We start from the raw sequence: 22,098 nt of genomic DNA, 5'->3' as shown, positions 1-22,098 counted from the left end.
TTCTCTCTCAGAGTCAGTTTTTATCTTCAAAATATTTACTGATTCTAAAATGACTCCATTTTATGTGGAATGTATAGTTCATCCTCTTCTTTGTGTACTAATAGAAAAAAAACGAAAAACAACCTTTCACCTCAAATTGCGCGATTTCAACCTGGCGAGTTTGTAGTGAAAAAAACAGCCCGTGTCACGACTATTTTGGTCATGGGTTTCATACACTTTCTGTAATAAAACATCGACTGTAAACAAACAATTACCATTTTAACAAATGGAGGTCTGTGGTCTAATTTGTGCCAGTTTAGGAGTCCTTGACGTGAAAAAGTTTGACAAGAACTGGTCTACTACACCTTCCCCAGATCGGTAGAGGGGTTGGAGCAACGACTGGGACCGCTTAGGCAGGAGGAATCGGCCATGTACAATTGGGAGAAAGAGGGAGGATTGGAAATCAGTTAAAAAAGAAAAGAAAAAAAGAGCTTTACAAAAAAAAAAAACTGGACTCTTGGAGGGCGATGGAATCTCTTAAAAAAAAGAACAATGGAGTTTAAATATTTGTTGTTTAAGCTCCAGTTAGTTCTTTTTTCATGTAACCCTGGTGAAGACATGCTGCCTTGGTTTTTACTGACTCAGTTAAAGTTCTTTTTGAAGAGCATCCATCGGCCTCTAAGAGACCTTCTGACAGCAACAAGTTTTGTAACTTACTTAATAACTTACTCACGTTATGGGAATTTCTGTGATGCACCTATCTCCCTGATATTAAAGTACTGCACTGTTGCTGCAGACCCTCTGTTCTCATGCACCTATCTCCCTGATATTAAAGTACTGCACTGTTGCTGCAGACCCTCTGTTCTCATGCACCTATCTCCCTGATATTACAGTACTGCACTGTTGCTGCAGACCCTCTGTTCTCATGCACCTATCTCCCTGATATTACAGTACTGCACTGTTGCTGCAGACCCTCTGTTCTCATGCACCTATCTCCCTGATATTAAAGTACTGCACTGTTGCTGCAGAACCTCTGTTCTCATGCACCTATCTCCCTGATATTAAAGTACTGCACTGTTGCTGCAGACCCTCTGTTCTCATGCACCTATCTCCCTGATATTACAGTACTGCACTGTTGCTGCAGACCCTCTGTTCTCATGCACCTATCTCCCTGATATTACAGTACTGCACTGTTGCTGCAGACCCTCTGTTCTCATGCACCTATCTCCCTGATATTAAAGTACTGCACTGTTGCTGCAGACCCTCTGTTCTCATGCACCTATCTCCCTGATATTAAAGTACTGCACTGTTGCTGCAGACCCTCTGTTCTCATGCACCTATCTCCCTGATATTAAAGTACTGCACTGTTGCTGCAGACCCTCTGTTCTCATGCACCTATCTCCCTGATATTACAGTACTGCACTGTTGCTGCAGACCCTCTGTTCTCATGCACCTATCTCCCTGATATTACAGTACTGCACTGTTGCTGCAGACCCTCTGTTCTCATGCACCTATCTCCCTGATATTACAGTACTGCACTGTTGCTGCAGACCCTCTGTTCTCATGCACCTATCTCCCTGATATTACAGTACTGCACTGTTGCTGCAGACCCTCTGTTCTCATGCACCTATCTCCCTGATATTACAGTACTGCACTGTTGCTGCAGAACCTCTGTTCTCATGCACCTATCTCCCTGATATTACAGTACTGCACTGTTGCTGCAGAACCTCTGTTCTCATGCACCTATCTCCCTGATATTACAGTACTGCACTGTTGCTGCAGACCCTCTGTTCTCATGCACCTATCTCCCTGATATTACAGTACTGCACTGTTGCTGCAGACCCTCTGTTCTCATGCACCTATCTCCCTGATATTACAGTACTGCACTGTTGCTGCAGACCCTCTGTTCTCATGCACCTATCTCCCTGATATTAAAGTACTGCACTGTTGCTGCAGACCCTCTGTTCTCATGCACCTATCTCCCTGATATTACAGTACTGCACTGTTGCTGCAGAACCTCTGTTCTCATGCACCTATCTCCCTGATATTACAGTACTGCACTGTTGCTGCAGAACCTCTGTTCTCATGCACCTATCTCCCTGATATTACAGTACTGCACTGTTGCTGCAGAACCTCTGTTCTCATGCACCTATCTCCCTGATATTACAGTACTGCACTGTTGCTGCAGAACCTCTGTTCTCATGCACCTATCTCCCTGATATTAAAGTACTGCACTGTTGCTGCAGACCCTCTGTTCTCATGCACCTATCTCCCTGATATTACAGTACTGCACTGTTGCTGCAGACCCTCTGTTCTCATGCACCTATCTCCCTGATATTACAGTACTGCACTGTTGCTGCAGACCCTCTGTTCTCATGCACCTATCTCCCTGATATTAAAGTACTGCACTGTTGCTGCAGACCCTCTGTTCTCATGCACCTATCTCCCTGATATTAAAGTACTGCACTGTTGCTGCAGACCCTCTGTTCTCATGCACCTATCTCCCTGATATTAAAGTACTGCACTGTTGCTGCAGACCCTCTGTTCTCATGCACCTATCTCCCTGATATTACAGTACTGCACTGTTGCTGCAGAACCTCTGTTCTCATGCACCTATCTCCCTGATATTACAGTAGTGCACTGTTGCTGCAGAACCTCTGTTCTCATGCACCTATCTCCCTGATATTACAGTACTGCACTGTTGCTGCAGAACCTCTGTTCTCATGCACCTATCTCCCTGATATTACAGTACTGCACTGTTGCTGCAGAACCTCTGTTCTCATGCACCTATCTCCCTGATATTACAGTAGTGCACTGTTGCTGCAGAACCTCTGTTCTCATGCACCTATCTCCCTGATATTACAGTACTGCACTGTTGCTGCAGACCCTCTGTTCTCATGCACCTATCTCCCTGATATTACAGTACTGCACTGTTGCTGCAGAACCTCTGTGCACCTATCTCCCTGATATTACAGTACTGCACTGTTGCTGCAGACCCTCTGTTCTCATGCACCTATCTCCCGGATATTACAGTACTGCACTGTTGCTGCAGACCCTCTGTTCTCATGCACCTATCTCCCTGATATTACAGTACTGCACTGTTGCTGCAGACCCTCTGTTCTCATGCACCTATCTCTCTGATATTACAGTACTGCACTGTTGCTGCAGACCCTCTGTTCTCCTCGAGTGTTGCGGTTCCTCTGGGCCTGGGGTCATGGGTGGATCGTAAGCATTCCAACAGGAAGCCCCTCCCCCTCCTCGTCTTCCCCCTCCTTTTGTTTTAACGAAGCCCCTGGGAGGTTCTGGAAAGCCCTGGAAGCGAGCACGCTCCATCCCGTCCAAAACCTCCGCCTCCTCCTCGGTCCCAGTGAGCTTTTGGACCAAACCCTCCAGCCCTCCTGCACAAGGCGCTGTCGCCACAGCAACCGCAATAGGGTCCTGCCGAAATGCATCTATGATTTCAACAGATGTCAACACAGGGGAAGCAGAGATCTTTGGTCAGCTCTGGTCACTTATGATGTGAGTCTCTCCATGGAACTGATCCACATACACAGTTTACATTTTACCAGGGTTAAAGTTTCACTAACACTTTTACTAGCTTTATTCCACTGCATTAACCAGTGTATTATCCTATGGAAAAGTATTGTACTAGGGCAGTGATTCTCAAACTTTTTCCTATTAAGGACCCCAAATGCAGTGATATTAGGGCCACGGAGGAGATTTTGTCTCTCGGACCCAAATCTGAGAACATTTTTAAGATTTTGTCCAGAATTCCATGACTATCTTGACTGTCTACTTGTAGAGAGATAACAGAGAAGCTATCATCAAAGTAGTAATCCTTATTCATCCTTTAATTGTGTTAAAGGAGAATTTGTGATATTTTTCAACCTGGACCCTATTTATTTTAGATTTTTTATGTGTAAGTAATGTGAACAGAAATTGATGCAGTATTGACAAAGATTGTTCAGTTGGCAGCCGCTTTTCCCACATGCCCCTACTGCACTAAACAAGCTTGTTTCTTTGTTTTGTTTTTATCGCTGACAGGATCTGATTATTCCAAAGGATAGCATAGCGTCCATACTGCTCACCTGGTGGAATCCAAGTCTCCAGAAGGCCTGAGATGTCAAATTGATGAAAAGATTTGCACAGTTTTTAGTAGCCAGGGGCTGTAAGTACTGTAATAATGTGGGGTGTAAATGACATATTTTCCAAGTCAACTTGGCATCTCAGGGCTTGTGGAGACTTGGATTATGCCAGGTGAGCAGTATAGAAGCTATCCCTTTAGAATAATCAAATCCTGTCAGTGGTAAAAACAAGCTTGTTTAGTGCAGTAGAGGCATGTGGGAAGAGCAGGTGCCAACTGAAGCGATCTTGGTCAATACTGCATCAATTTAAAATTTTCTGTTCACATTACTTAGTAATACATAACAAAAATATGAAAATAGGGTCGAGGTTGAAAAATACTGACATTCTCCTTTAACTTCTTGTAATCGAAATAATGCTGAATGTTAACAACTGATCAATTTGCTGGGGACCCCCTGGAACCCCTTCTAGGACGCCTGTTGGCCCCCGGACTGTGAAATGTGAAAAACCAAACCACTTTACTAGGGTTAACAGTCAAAAGTTTGGACAACTGCATTTTTCTTTATTTTTACCATTTCCCACATTTTAGAATAACAATAAAGACATCAAAACTAGGAAATATAACACAAAATGAATTATACAGTGACCAAAAACAAATCAAAACTATCTTTGCTGACTTTGGAAAGAAATTCATACAATCAACTTCACTATTTATATTTATCTAAGATTTCAAGCATTTAAGCAGAAGCCTTTAGATCAAAATTGCTTTAAGAGAATACAATCAGGTGTCCCAGCTTTTGACTGATATAATAAATAAAACACAGGGAATTGACACCACATGACAACGTATCTAACCATGTTGTTAAGAAGTGTGAGTGTGTGTGTGAGTGTGTGTGTGTGTGTGTGTGTGTGTGTGTGTGTGTGTGTGTGTGTGTGTGTGTGTGTGTGTTCTGCAGCCAGTACCGCATGCCTCTATATATCCTCCTATTGTCCCGGCCATGCGTCAAGCCGGTCGCTCCAGACCTCCTGATTGGGGCGCCTTGTGGGATTGTTCCCGCGGCACAGTGGAGGGAAATGCTTGGGAACTCCACTTCCCAGCGTGAGAGGAGATGCAGAGCAGAACGGCTCCCCAGGGGCCCGGCCGTTGACCCCGGCCGAGCCCAGGAAAAAAATATGCCGGGGTCACCGGGTTCCTATTGGACCAGAGCTCAATATGACTGACACTGGGTGGCAATAACCCCTGACTCCAGAGCTGCGCTATTTATTTGCAGCCCAATAAATGTCATGCAAACATGTCTAAAAAACAGTCTTGATGTATGAGACTTGAGGACAGGGAGGAATTGAAGCCAAATCAGAATAGGGAAGGGAGCTGCCTGACTCAAGCTATCTCCGTTTTTATTTCACGCTTTGGTGTAATTGGGACTCCACATATGTTTTCAGCTACCCAATAAATGACATGTTTGCATTACTGGCAGTTCCTTCTCTATTTGAATGATTTCTTTGCCTTCTTGTCTCACCACACCATTGCTGAATTTCAATGTAATCAGAATAGGGAAGGGAGCTGCCTGACAAAAGTCCCTTCAAGCATTGAAAACACAATGTCCGTATCTATGTAGTCTCTCACAGTCATCTCCGTTTTATTTTGTGCTTCTGTAGAATTGAGACTCCAATGGTTTCAGGTAGACAGGTACCCAGTTAATCATATTTCTGCATTACTACTGACTCCTCTGTCTATTTTGATTTTCTTTTTACATCCTCAGCACCTTGCTTCACCATGCTATTGCTGAATTTCAACTGAATCAATTTGCATTCCTGTGCATGCAGTGGGGATCAATGATAGAAACCACACGCAATTTTCATCAACTCTCTGTATGTATTCCTCTTCCTCTCTATGATATCATCATGATCCTGGACACCTCAGAAGTATAAGCATTTAAAAATATGAGTCATACCTGTAGCTGGGTCAGTAGAGGTCACCGTGTTTGTATTCACACTCCCTGCCCCCTTTCAACACCTACCAGTAGAGGTCAGCCGTCTCCCTTAGCCTGCTGCTTCCCTCCTTTGCCCTGAGATTATGCCTGCAGCAGCACCTTTGGGTCCCAGCGGGGTCAGGGGGTGCGGAGCGCTTCGGCGACAGCAGGGATAATGGACCAGGTCTCTGTGAAAACTGATGAGGATTTCTGTGTCTCCAACTCCAACTGTGTCTGCAACTACAGAACACACTACAGGTTTATACAGTACTACAGAACACACTACAGGTTTATACAGTACTCATTGATTCTTCTTCTGATATGAAAACAACAACATCCAAATGCAGTAGGTACAGGTACAGTACAAGGTGCAGCATCACTGTTTGCATCATAATCACAGTAAATAAGGTTTTTATGCAATGCATGTTTTTTTTTTACCAATGCATGTGTGTTCGTTCAACCAAAATGGGGTTTTGAAGGCAGATACTGATGTGAAGTACTGACTGAAGTTACAGATAATCAACAGTCATCTTTAAATTTGATCATCTCCGTGCCAAAATATTACAAAAATTTGGTGTTTCCCCCGAGCACGTGTAGGTCGTGTCAGGGTTTAAAAACAGATTACAGATATTTTTAGACTGAGCTTACCGAGAGTCAATATTCTGGCCGATATTCACAATATCTTTCAAATTTGACCATTTTCAGGTTAGATAATATTCTGCTAGTCAGGGCGGGAAGGCCTCTGAAACAGCATTCAGAGAAACCCAGACTAATGAAATTGTGTTAGGGTTAGCAGCTCCTCGACACACCCCTCCTGTACAATGGCAGGGGAACTCTGGCATGCATTAGCCGGCAATCCCAGCAGCCTGGCTGGAGTCAAAGAGCAGCTCACACACACATCAAGCGAGCGCTGTTTGTCCCCAAATCTCCTTCAGCTTCATGATGCTGATGAATGTGACATTGTTTTATTGTTACTCAGCTGCAGCCTCACCTTGGCACTCTAGCTAATGTTAAGACACACCACTGATTTGCAGCTCAAATTAAGAAAATCTGATAGTCCCATTTAATCCAGTTGAAATTAAAGCACCTCCAAAATAAGGACTTTTTTTAAAAATACCGTTCTAGTCTTGACAATGTTGAATTTGAAATGGCCTTTTGCTGACCACATACAAGGCTTGTGCTGGACCAACATCCAGCTACACCTCTGACCTTTTAATCCTCTACCCAACACAGAGAGGATCCAAATCCAGGCTGCATTTTCACTGAGGAGTCTTTTCCCACAAATCAGCTTTTCATTATTTGCCTGGGTCCAGACCAAAACGCCCACTCCACCGAGTTGACTGAAGAAGGAAATGGAGTCTACGGAGTTGACAATTCAGTCTGATAACAGGCTATTTCAATATTGCAATGCACTGTGTCTATTGCACATATATACTGTATGGCAAATCAACTTGAACTTGAGGCTGAAAATGAAGAGTGATCAGGCTAAATTCTTCAGTCCTAAAAGCAGACTTTCATGAACTTGCTTTTACTTAGTTTTTGTGTCTAGATCGATCGCTATCTCCTCTTTATATTATTATCTCTTCGTTCTATGTTTATGGTGTTGCAGTGGTTCTCAAACTTTTCATGTCAAGGACCCCTAAACGGACACAAATCTGACCGCAGACCCCCATTTGATACGATTTTTGCTTTGAGATATTTTATTACAGAAAGTGTATGAAACCCATGACCAATTATAGTCATACATTTTGTCATTGTGTTGCTTATGGATGGAGTTATATTGACAATACATAATTCCACTTTTTGCTGGCGACGCCCTGCTGGAACCCCTCCCTCAAGGACCCCTGGGGTCCCCGGACCCCACTTTGAGATTCACTGTTCTAAGGCACCTTTCCGAAAAGTGCTCAATAAATAAAGGCTGTTGTTGTTATTTCCATCATATCACAAGTGGATGACACCAACTGACTCATATCTGATATTTAAAAGAAGCCCAATATAATGGTGTAACCCTACTTAAAAGCACCTCAGGAAAAGTCAACAAGAGAGTTGGCTAACGGGCTCCATGGTTACCAACAGCCAACAGGACTTGGCAGCGGTACTAATAAAGCACAGCTATCCGTGTGTTCTCTGGGAATTATCATGGGGGCTGGAATGCATCTTCCCAATCAGCCTGCTTGGATGAAACGGCCCGCAGTGTAAACATCACATATCAAACTAATGCTCAGGGTAATATTGTCACTGACCTACCGTGGTGCTGTAGCATGGGCGAAGCCTCGGAGATCAAACCGGTCTGAATGAAGTGTTAATGAGATCCTCCAGCCCCGACACATTGACTTAACATCAGTCAGAGTGTTGCTCTGAGAAAACAGGCCAGTCCCCCCGTACAGTAACGAGAGGGAATTCATGCTCTGGGAATCATCCAGAAACTCCCCAGGAACCTAAAGAGAGAAGGAAGCCGTTAAATCATAAAAGGTTGACTTCACTCTTCTGAATTATTGGCCTTATTGGAACAGCATGTTTAAGCCGGACCATCAGAGGGAGGCTGGAGTGATGCAATACGGGCCGGAGTTCTTCCAAAGCCGTTGGATGAGAACCCGACTTGTGGGCGTCCGAAACAAATTGCATTGTGAAACAGGAAGCATAGCGGGGAGGGGGGGTTCGAGGGGCAGGGTGGGATGATCCGATCGAAAAAATAATAAAAAAAATTCAAGCACTAATGGCCTCATTCACAGATCTGGGGAGTCTGGAGCTGTTCAGCGCCTGGCACCCATTCCCCCAGCGCGGGCCCTTGAAGACGGCGAAGAAGTGTGTGAAGGGGGTAAAACGGAGGAGGGCCTTTACAAATTTAGTCTGGGAGGAAACAGGCTTTTCGGGTAATATGCGCGCGGCTGGCTGGAGCCGGGGCCTTTTTGGGTTTGGTGCGGTTGTAGCGGGTCCAGATTTAAATGGGGGTTTTAGTGTGGGGCGACCCTGGGCTGTTTGAGGTGTGGTCTGCCCCGGTGCGAGGCCTCTGCACAGCATCACACACGTCTGCCCCGGCTCCAATGCCTTCAAGCTGCAGCCGTCGCACCAGGCGGCTCCAACCGCCCCATTATACATGATGATCTCACTCTGGCTGTCCGCGGCCATTAAAGCTACAGAAAATGGCCACCAAAGAGGAGCACAGTTTCCTTATTGAGTTACTGTATTGGTGCAGGGGAAACAGGCTGGAACAGAGATATCAGTTTAGATATTGTCACTGGCAGGTGAAAACTCCCATATCTCTGATATATCACCTTTGCAGGGAGAAAATGTTGTTTTATATTTGACCACCATGCATTTTTGAATTTGTCCAATTGGCTTTAAAAGGTTTCATAAGCACCAACTTACTCTTTATTTTTTTTACCCATATTGGAGCATGTCATCTTTCAAATGAAATTGAAAAGAACTTAAATTGTGAATTACAGAGTTCTCACATGGCAGCAGCAATACTTGGATTAAAAATATATTACAAATCCCAACATTTAGCATCACACTAATCCAAATTGTGATTAAAGGGAGTCTTAAAATCAGATTTATAAAACCACAGTAGCCTATTTGAAACTTAAAGTTAACATTCAGGTTTTCAATCAAATGACTATATGGATGTAAAATATGAATTTATTGCACCTTCGTTATTGCAAAATGTTGAGCGGGCCATTACTCCTGTATTTAAAAGTATAAGCCACAATTTCAAGATGGAAACCTGGCGGTATATTATTCACTGTCCACAAATCACTCATGCAAACTGCAGTAAATACACAAAAGGGTTGCTCCTTCCCACGCCCAGGAACTCACTTAAATAATAATAACACACACTGTAGGCTACATTCAGTAATATTTGTCTGATTTGCTCTCATGGTGTCACTCCCCTACAAGGCTGCCATTCTCTGTCATGTAATGGAGCTGTAAACTGAGACAACATTGAATGTCTCACATCGTCATATATCAGCGGCAGGCAGCATGTGTATGGACGGGATTCTTCTGACAACGGCAGTAAATCTGCGGCTGAAGTTTGAAGTGAAATAAGCGGTTACGACTGTTTCCACGCTGCCTGCACATGTTCGCCTCAACGATGCTACCATCCCACTGTCACAGCGTTTGATTTGGGTTGGACTATAGGCAAATATGTAAATTATCATCCCTCAAGCTGATGCAAATAGGCATCCTCAGATAGTGCAATACTCTCGTGTTAAGAAATATACCAACATCCTCAGATAGTGCAATACGCTCGTGTTAAGTAATATACCAACATCCTCAGATAGTGCAATACGCTTGTGTTAAGAAATATACCAACATCCTCAGATAGTGCAATACGCTTGTGTTAAGAAATATACCAACATCCTCAGATAGTGCAATACGCTTGTGTTAAGAAATATACCAACATCCTCAGATAGTGCAATACGCTTGTGTTAAGAAATATACCAACATCCTCAGATAGTGCAATACGCTTGTGTTAAGAAATATACCAACCTCCTCAGATAGTGCAATACGCTCATGTTAAGAAATATACCAACATCCTCAGATAGTGCAATACGCTTGTGTTAAGAAATATACCAACATCCTCAGATAGTGCAATACGCTTGTGTTAAGAAATATACCAACATCCTCAGATAGTGCAATACGCTTGTGTTAAGAAATATACCAACATCCTCAGATAGTGCAATACGCTTGTGTTAAGAAATATACCAACATCCTCAGATAGTGCAATACGCTTGTGTTAAGAAATATACCAACATCCTCAGATAGTGCAATACGCTTGTGTTAAGAAATATACCAACCTCCTCAGATAGTGCAATACGCTCATGTTAAGAAATATACCAACATCCTCAGATAGTGCAATACGCTTGTGTTAAGAAATATACCAACATCCTCAGATAGTGCAATACGCTTGTGTTAAGAAATATACCAACATCCTCAGATAGTGCAATACGCTTGTGTTAAGAAATATACCAACATCCTCAGATAGTGCAATACGCTTGTGTTAAGAAATATACCAACATCCTCAGATAGTGCAATACGCTTGTGTTAAGAAATATACCAACATCCTCAGATAGTGCAATACGCTTGTGTTAAGTAATATACCAACATCCTCAGATAGTGCAATATGCTTGTGTTAAGAAATATACCAACCTCCTCAGATAGTGCAATACGCTCGTGTTAAGAAATATACCAACATCCTCAGATAGTGCAATACGCTTGTGTTAAGTAATATACCAACATCCTCAGATAGTGCAATACGCTTGTGTTAAGTAATATACCAACATCCTCAGATAGTGCAATACGCTTGTGTTAAGAAATATACCAACATCCTCAGATAGTGCAATACGCTTGTGTTAAGTAATATACCAACATCCTCAGATAGTGCAATACGCTTGTGTTAAGAAATAAACCAACATCCTCAGATAGTGCAATACGCTTGTGTTAAGTAATATACCAACATCCTCAGATAGTGCAATACGCTTGTGTTAAGAAATAAACCAACATCCTCAGATAGTGCAATACGCTTGTGTTAAGTAATATACCAACATCCTCAGATAGTGCAATACGCTCGTGTTAAGAAATATACCAACATCCTCAGATAGTGCAATACGCTTGTGTTAAGAAATATACCAACATCCTCAGATAGTGCAATACGCTTGTGTTAAGTAATATACCAACATCCTCAGATAGTGCAATACGCTTGTGTTAAGAAATATACCAACATCCTCAGATAGTGCAATACGCTTGTGTTAAGAAATATACCAACATCCTCAGATAGTGCAATACGCTTGTGTTAAGAAATATACCAACATCCTCAGATAGTGCAATACGCTCGTGTTAAGAAATATACCAACATCCTCAGATAGTGCAATACGCTCGTGTTAAGAAATATACCAACATCCTCAGATAGTGCAATACGCTTGTGTTAAGAAATATACCAACATCCTCAGATAGTGCAATACGCTTGTGTTAAGAAATATACCAACATCCTCAGATAGTGCAATACGCTTGTGTTAAGTTATATACCAACATCCTCAGATAGTGCAATACGCTCGTGTTAAGAAATATACCAACCTCCTCAGATAGTGCAATACGCTTGTGTTAAGAAATATACCAACATCCTCAGATAGTGCAATACGCTTGTGTTAAGTAATATACCAACATCCTCAGATAGTGCAATACACTCGTGTTAAGAAATATACCAACATCCTCAGATAGTGCAATACGCTTGTGTTAAGTAATATACCAACATCCTCAGATAGTGCAATACGCTTGTGTTAAGTAATATACCAACATCCTCAGATAGTGCAATACGCTTGTGTTAAGTAATATACCAACCTCCTCAGATAGTGCAATACGCTCGTGTTAAGAAATATACCAACCTCCTCAGATAGTGCAATACGCTTGTGTTAAGAAATATACCAACATCCTCAGATAGTGCAATACGCTTGTGTTAAGAAATATACCAACATCCTCAGATAGTGCAATACGCTCGTGTTAAGAAATATACCAACATTCTCAGATAGTGCAATACGCTTGTGTTAAGTAATATACCAACATCCTCAGATAGTGCAATACGCTTGTGTTAAGTAATATACCAACATCCTCAGATAGTGCAATACGCTCGTGTTAAGAAATATACCAACATCCTCAGATAGTGCAATACGCTCGTGTTAAGAAATATACCAACCTCCTCAGATAGTGCAATACGCTTGTGTTAAGTAATATACCAACATCCTCAGATAGTGCAATACGCTTGTGTTAAGTAATATACCAACATCCTCAGATAGTGCAATACGCTCGTGTTAAGAAATATACCAACATCCTCAGATAGTGCAATACGCTTGTGTTAAGAAATATACCAACATCCTCAGATAGTGCAATACGCTCGTGTTAAGAAATATACCAACATCCTCAGATAGTGCAATACGCTCGTGTTAAGTAATATACCAACATCCTCAGATAGTGCAATACGCTCGTGTTAAGTAATATACCAACATCCTCAGATAGTGCAATACGCTCGTGTTAAGAAATATACCAACATCCTCAGATAGTGCAATACGCTTGTGTTAAGAAATATACCAACATCCTCAGATAGTGCAATACGCTCGTGTTAAGAAATATACCAACATCCTCAGATAGTGCAATACGCTCGTGTTAAGAAATATACCAACATCCTCAGATAGTGCAATACGCTCGTGTTAAGTAATATACCAACATCCTCAGATAGTGCAATACGCTCGTGTTAAGTAATATACCAACATCCTCAGATAGTGCAATACGCTCGTGTTAAGAAATATACCAACATCCTCAGATAGTGCAATACGCTTGTGTTAAGAAATATACCAACATCCTCAGATAGTGCAATACGCTCGTGTTAAGAAATATACCAACATCCTCAGATAGTGCAATACGCTCGTGTTAAGTAATATACCAACATCCTCAGATAGTGCAATACGCTCGTGTTAAGTAATATACCAACATCCTCAGATAGTGCAATACGCTTGTGTTAAGAAATATACCAACATCCTCAGATAGTGCAATACGCTCGTGTTAAGAAATATACCAACATCCTCAGATAGTGCAATACGCTCGTGTTAAGTAATATACCAACATCCTCAGATAGTGCAATACGCTCGTGTTAAGTAATATACCAACATCCTCAGATAGTGCAATACGCTCGTGTTAAGTAATATACCAACATCCTCAGATAGTGCAATACGCTCGTGTTAAGTAATATACCAACATCCTCAGATAGTGCAATACGCTCGTGTTAAGTAATATACCAACATCCTCAGATAGTGCAATACGCTCGTGTTAAGTAATATACCAACATCCTCAGATAGTGCAATACGCTCGTGTTAAGAAATATACCAACATCCTCAGATAGTGCAATACGCTCGTGTTAAGTAATATACCAACATCCTCAGATAGTGCAATACGCTTGTGTTAAGTAATATACCAACATCCTCAGATAGTGCAATACGCTTGTGTTAAGTAATATACCAACATCCTCAGATAGTGCAATACGCTTGTGTTAAGTAATATACCAACATCCTCAGATAGTGCAATACGCTCGTGTTAAGAAATATACCAACATCCTCAGATAGTGCAATACGCTCGTGTTAAGTAATATACCAACATCCTCAGATAGTGCAATACGCTCGTGTTAAGAAATATACCAACATCCTCAGATAGTGCAATACGCTCGTGTTAAGTAATATACCAACATCCTCAGATAGTGCAATACGCTCATGTTAAGAAATATACCAACATCCTCAGATAGTGCAATACGCTTGTGTTAAGAAATATACCAACATCCTCAGATAGTGCAATACGCTTGTGTTAAGAAATATACCAACATCCTCAGATAGTGCAATACGCTCGTGTTAAGAAATATACCAACATCCTCAGATAGTGCAATACGCTCGTGTTAAGAAATATACCAACCTCCTCAGATAGTGCAATACGCTCGTGTTAAGAAATATACCAACATCCTCAGATAGTGCAATACGCTCGTGTTAAGAAATATACCAACATCCTCAGATAGTGCAATACGCTTGTGTTAAGTAATATACCAACCTCCTCAGATAGTGCAATACGCTCGTGTTAAGAAATATACCAACATCCTCAGATAGTGCAATACGCTTGTGTTAAGTAATATACCAACATCCTCAGATAGTGCAATATGCTCGTGTTAAGTAATATACCAACATCCTCAGATAGTGCAATATGCTCGTGTTAAGAAATATACCAACATCCTCAGATAGTGCAATACGCTCGTGTTAAGAAATATACCAACATCCTCAGATAGTGCAATACGCTCGTGTTAAGAAATATACCAACATCCTCAGATAGTGCAATACGCTCGTGTTAAGAAATATACCAACCTCCTCAGATAGTGCAATACGCTCGTGTTAAGTAATATACCAACATCCTCAGATAGTGCAATACGCTCGTGTTAAGTAATATACCAACATCCTCAGATAGTGCAATACACTCGTGTTAAGTAATATACCAACATCCTCAGATAGTGCAATACGCTCGTGTTAAGTAATATACCAACATCCTCAGATAGTGCAATACGCTCGTGTTAAGAAATATACCAACATCCTCAGATAGTGCAATACGCTCGTGTTAAGTAATATACCAACATCCTCAGATAGTGCAATACGCTTGTGTTAAGTAATATACCAACATCCTCAGATAGTGCAATACGCTTGTGTTAAGTAATATACCAACATCCTCAGATAGTGCAATACGCTCGTGTTAAGAAATATACCAACCTCCTCAGATAGTGCAATACGCTCGTGTTAAGAAATATACCAACATCCTCAGATAGTGCAATACGCTCGTGTTAAGAAATATACCAACATCCTCAGATAGTGCAATACGCTCGTGTTAAGAAATATACCAACCTCCTCAGATAGTGCAATACGCTCGTGTTAAGAAATATACCAACATCCTCAGATAGTGCAATACGCTTGTGTTAAGTAATATACCAACATCCTCAGATAGTGCAATACGCTTGTGTTAAGAAATATACCAACCTCCTCAGATAGTGCAATACGCTTGTGTTAAGAAATATACCAACATCCTCAGATAGTGCAATACGCTTGTGTTAAGAAATATACCAACCTCCTCAGATAGTGCAATACGCTCGTGTTAAGAAATATACCAACCTCCTCAGATAGTGCAATACGCTCGTGTTAAGAAATATACCAACCTCCTCAGATAGTGCAATACGCTTGTGTTAAGAAATATACCAACCTCCTCAGATAGTGCAATACGCTCATGTTAAGAAATATACCAACATCCTCAGATAGTGCAATACGCTCGTGTTAAGAAATATACCAACATCCTCAGATAGTGCAATACGCTTGTGTTAAGTAATATACCAACATCCTCAGATAGTGCAATACGCTTGTGTTAAGAAATATACCAACATCCTCAGATAGTGCAATACGCTCGTGTTAAGAAATATACCAACATCCTCAGATAGTGCAATACGCTCGTGTTAAGAAATATACCAACATCCTCAGATAGTGCAATACTCTCGTGTTAAGTAATATACCAACATCCTCAGATAGTGCAATACTCTCATGTTAAGAAATATACCAACATCCTCAGATAGTGCAATACTCTTGTGTTAAGTAATATACCAACATCCTCAGATAGTGCAATACGCTCGTGTTAAGAAATATACCAACCTCCTCAGATAGTGCAATACTCTTGTGTTAAGTAATATACCAACATCCTCAGATAGTGCAATACGCTCGTGTTAAGAAATATACCAACATCCTCAGATAGTGCAATACTCTTGTGTTAAGTAATATACCAACATCCTCAGATAGTGCAATACGCTCGTGTTAAGAAATATACCAACCTCCTCAGATAGTGCAATACCCTCGTGTTAAGAAATATACCAACATCCTCAGATAGTGCAATACGCTTGTGTTAAGAAATATACCAACATCCTCAGATAGTGCAATACGCTTGTGTTAAGTAATATACCAACATCCTCAGATAGTGCAATACGCTTGTGTTAAGAAATATACCAACCTCCTCAGATAGTGCAATACGCTCGTGTTAAGAAATATACCAACCTCCTCAGATAGTGCAATACGCTCGTGTTAAGTAATATACCAACCTCCTCAGATAGTGCAATACGCTTGTGTTAAGAAATATACCAACATCCTCAGATAGTGCAATACGCTCATGTTAAGAAATATACCAATTTAGAAAAGTTCGATTTTTAGAAATAAGCCAGGCTGGATTATGAAATTTCACTTTTGTTGCTGTGCATCTAAAGAGCTAAACACATTTAATGTCAAGAATTATTCATGAGTAATCTATGAACATTTGAGCAGTTTCATCCCAAAAGACGATAAAACTCACTGAAAATTCCATCACTCAGTATTTCAAAAATACAGATGAGTCTGTCTTCAAGCAAAACTATTTGTTGGTGAGGGAATTAAGATGATATAACTTGAAATGATTTGTAACTCATGCTATGCTTTACTTTCATGCCAGGAATCAATTTCAGGTTTTTCAAACAATGGATATCTCATATCGGGAGCTGATTTTTATTAAATTCAAACTTGTCACACCAGAAAAGGCCTCAATCCATGATTTCCATGATTTTGTATTATTATTATTATTATGGGGATTATTTGTTTGGAATATCCTAAAGCCCTGCTACCTGTGTCTCACTGCTGCTAGAAAAAAAACAATCAAATCCTACTGGCTGGCTACATGATTTATATCAAAAGAGGCACTCCAAGTGTTATGCACTCTAAAATGTTTCCATATTAGCTTTGGGGGGGAAATCAGGAAAATATCTAAAAATGATCATACACACAACGCTGGGTCTTTTTAAATGGACGTATTATATTCTTAAGCTGAGAGTGACTTCAAAGCTTTCTGACTAAAGCATATTATATTTCCGAGGCTGTAAATTTAGAAAGAAAAGCAGAGTGTTGTACTGTAAGTGGCAATGACTAATATGATTACATTTTTAAACTTTACCACTGTTTCAAACTGTTTCCCTGTTTTCGCAATTCTCAGTTCTCCCATTATTCATTTTGCGTAAAGGTTTTTGTTTCTAGTTGTCATTTACTATGACTACTAAGACTTCACTTCTGGACACTTTTTGATGTAATGTTTTGTTGGTAGTGGAGGTTGTAACAGGTCTCGTGTTTAAAGGGCCTTTGAGGACTCCTGGGTCATTATGCCAAGGCTGCCCTACTTTTCCCTAAACAAACACTTTAGAGTTGCTATTTCTTTTGAGTCACCTCTAAGGTAGAGCCTGTATATCACTGTGGGACCAATATTACATTTCTGCAAAAAAGTAATTTGTCAAGGAGTGAAGGATGCTTCTTTTCTCATTAACAGCCATGTAGCCTGTTTTTTATATATTACATAATGGGGTATGAACAGCAAAACACACTGCAGGAATACTCACAATATGCATGCAGGAAAAAGATCAACTTTCCATTGCAGGTTTGTTTCGGTGTCTCTCCCTCCCTCCATCTCTCTCTCTCTCAGTCCGTCTCTCTGTCTCTCTCTCCCTCCCCCTGTCTCTCCCTCCTCAGGCCAGTGTGACTGACAGCCACAGGTTGGACAGCAGGTCTACCTTTAGTATCTGTCTACAGTGGAGAAACATGGCCGCCATCGCGACCTCACCGCCCCCGTCAGGGAGTCAGGATCATCACAAACACATCGACATGAGAACCCAGAACCTCTCCTCTCCGTCTCTGACTTCTGCTTCCAAATCAGGGGAGAGAAATTAAGAATCAATTTTAAGATCTCTCTGATTCTCCTTCTTTCTTTCCCTTTCACACACTTCAAAAATAATCACACTTAGTAAAATCACTCACACAGCTTTGAGATTAGGGTTCGACCATTATGGGCTTTTGAAGGAGGATACAGATTTATTTTTATACTTGAAGTCGCCGACAGCCGATATTTTGTGCTGATATTCACAATGTCTTTATATTTGACCACTCTCATGTCAAATACTGATAAGTATTCAGTGTTCCCTTCAGGAATTGTATTTTTGCCAGGGTGCAAAAGCCTCTGAAACAGCATTCAGACCGTCATGGGACGGTCATCTCCACTAAATTCTTTGAGTGTGTGCTAGACTCACCACACCTATTCAATGGTGGGGAAAACTCCAGGACACATTACTGCCTTTAAATGAAGAATTCATTGACTGAATCATAATGATAATATAATTAATGAATAAATAAAATGTGTCAAGAAATAAAAATGTAATTTCAGGTTTTACCGATTGATATTATGTGGTAAGACAGGAACCTACAGTATATCATGTTAATATGAATGGACAATATATAAGATTGTCACAATAAGAGGCCGATATCGGCCCGGTACGTCTAGGTCCAGGTACAGAGACCTGTATCTGGATCCACAACCAGAACCACCAGAGCCTCAATTAGAGGCGATTGTGTTATCCCATACAGGCGCACCACCTTTGGCCAGACAGTTCTGTCTGTCAAGGGTGGCAAACTCTGGAACACAATTCCATCGGCCATAAGGGAATGCCCAACACTTGGCATGTTTAAGGGTCAAGTGAAGAGATGGCTGAAGTCCACTCAACTATGCACACATCAATAGGGTATATAAACAGTATGTTTATACTATATGGATATGTGTTGTATCTCTGTATTTTTTTTTCTCTTATATCTGTCTGAGTAAGTCTTCTATGTAGATCTCACTTTTTAGCTGTATGTTGATCCCAAACTCAGGTTTTAGTATCAGACTGTAATTCCTGTATATTTTGTACTCTGCACTTTTCACTTAGCTATGTAGAGCTATGTAGAGCTCTAACTCAGGTTCTCACTTTGCATTGTGTTTATATTTTAAATATGTTCTGTTGCACTATGTTACTTTTTACCCCTATTAGGACTATCTCTCTGCATACTTGCACTTTGTATTGTGTTTACATTTTAAATATGTTTTTGTTGCACTATGTATACTTTTTACCCCTATCAGGACTCTAAGCCTGTATCATCTGGCAGGGGGACTAACAATGGAAATCAGTCTTGTGACTGCAATTGTCGTGCATTTAATTTATTTTTAAATGTTCATTAATGTACACCTGTCCCCTATCGAACAAATAAAATGAATTGAATTGGTCTGGGCGATAGGGACCTAAAATCATATCTTGGTATTTTTAGGCTGAATGGTGATAAACGATATATCTCTGTATTTTCTATGAAGTGGGCTAAATGTTCAGTTGTGAGTCAAAGCCACATGTGAGATGTCACAAGCACTTTTATTACTTTAAGTATAGGGCTGGGTGATCAAATCAAATATCAAATATATCAAATATCAAATATCACAAAATTGTATTTAACCAAATACCTCCTTCAATATTGGGACAATATTGTAGCGATGACTATTGGTGATTTCACAAAATATGTACACAATGAGATTATTGATAAATATTCACCAATAATGTGGATATAATGACTAAGTGGGTAAAAGCAAATAATAGAACAGCTAGAATAGTCTGGTAAGTTCAGAAAATGACATCACTTTACTGTAACACAGCCTATAAAACCTGGAAAAGACAACACTTATGCCATATCATGATAATGTTGAAAAATCTAAGATCTTGATGAGAATGTAGTCTCATATCAAGATCAATATACCCAGTCCCGTGTCACACACAGATACACACACACACCTAGGCACACACACACACACATCCACAGTGGGATCTTTTGCCTCGCAGCCCTATGAGCAGGCCTGAGTGAAACAAGGACGCCGCGGGACATCGCTGCTGAGAGAACAGCGGCCGATTGGAAACACATGTGTCCTAATACCAGCTCAAGGCCTGAGCAAATATATAGCCCGGGCTAACCTGCTAATAGCCTTAATTTGTAAGGTAAACAGTAGAAGAGTTTGACACTCACTCACCTAAGGTGCCTCTCCTCTGCTGCCGCCGCTGCCTCCCTGCCTGCCGGGGCTGTGAGGGGACTGGGAGAGCCTCCGCTGCAGGCTGCCTCACACAGCCTCATGCTGCCTATCTGTTAAAGTCATTTTCTCCCAAACAGGAATTAATTTCCTCTCTCAGCAGAGCAGGAGCATGTGTCTCTCAGCAGAGCGGGTGTGTGTCTCTCAGCAGAGCAGGAGCATGTGTCTCTCAGCAGAGTGGATGTGTCTCTCAGCAGAGCGGGTGCATGTGTCTCTCAGCAGAGTGGATGTGTCTCTCAGCAGAGCGGGAGCATGTGTCTCTCAGCAGAGCGAGTGTGTGTCTCTCAGCAGAGTGGGTGCATGTGTCTCTCAGCAGAGCAGGAGCATGTGTCTCTCAGCAGAGCAGGAGCATGTGTCTCTCAGCAGAGTGGGTGCATGTGTCTCTCAGCAGAGCAGGTGTGTGTCTCTCAGCAGAGCAGGAGCATGTGTCTCTCAGCAGAGCGAGTGTGTGTCTCCAGCAGAGCGGGTGCATGTGTCTCTCAGCAGAGCGGGTGCATGTCTCTCAGCAGAGTGGGTGCATGTGTCTCAGCAGAGTGGGTGCATGTGTCTCAGCAGAGTGGGTGCATGTGTCTCTCAGCAGAGCAGGTGTGTGTCTCTCAGCAGAGCAGGAGCATGTGTCTCTCAGCAGAGCAGGTGTGTGTCTCTCAGCAGAGTGGGTGCATGTGTCTCTCAGCAGAGCAGGAGCATGTGTCTCTCAGCAGAGTGGGTGCATGTGTCTCTCAGCAGAGCAGGAGCATGTGTCTCTCAGCAGAGCGGGTGTGTGTCTCTCAGCAGAGCGGGTGTGTGTCTCTCAGCAGAGCAGGGGCATGTGTCTCTCAGCAGAGTGGGTGCATGTGTCTCAGCAGAGTGGGTGCATGTCTCTCAGCAGAGCAGGAGCATGTGTCTCTCAGCAGAGCGGGTGTGTGTCTCTCAGCAGAGCAGGAGCATGTGTCTCTCAGCAGAGCAGGAGCATGTGTCTCTCAGCAGAGCAGGAGCATGTGTCTCTCAGCAGAGCGGGTGCATGTCTCTCAGCAGAGCGGGTGTGTGTCTCTCAGCAGAGTGGGTGTGTGTCTCTCAGCAGAGCAGGAGCATGTGTCTCTCAGCAGAGCAGGAGCATGTGTCTCTCAGCAGAGCGGGTGTGTGTCTCTCAGCAGAGCGGGTGCATGTCTCTCAGCAGAGCAGGTGTGTGTCTCTCAGCAGAGCAGGTGTGTGTCTCTCAGCAGAGCAGGTGTGTGTCTCTCAGCAGAGCAGGAGCATGTGTCTCTCAGCAGAGCAGGAGCATGTGTCTCTCAGCAGAGCGGGTGTGTGTCTCTCAGCAGAGCGGGTGCATGTCTCTCAGCAGAGCGGGTGTGTGTCTCTCAGCAGAGCGGGTGCATGTCTCTCAGCAGAGCAGGTGTGTGTCTCTCAGCAGAGCAGGTGTGTGTCTCTCAGCAGAGCAGGTGTGTGTCTCTCAGCAGAGCGGGTGTGTCTCAGCAGAGCGGGTGCATGTCTCTCAGCAGAGCGGGTCTGTGTCTCTCAGCAGAGCGGGTGTGTCTCAGCAGAGCGGGTGTGTGTCTCTCAGCAGAGCGGGTGCCTGTGTCACAGC

This window comes from Poromitra crassiceps, assembly GCF_964638095.1.
Source record: "Poromitra crassiceps genome assembly, chromosome: 1".
Classification (NCBI taxonomy): Eukaryota; Metazoa; Chordata; class Actinopteri; order Beryciformes; family Melamphaidae; genus Poromitra; species Poromitra crassiceps.
The sequence above is the reverse complement of the archived record's forward strand: the minus strand, read 5'-3'. Positions refer to the sequence as shown.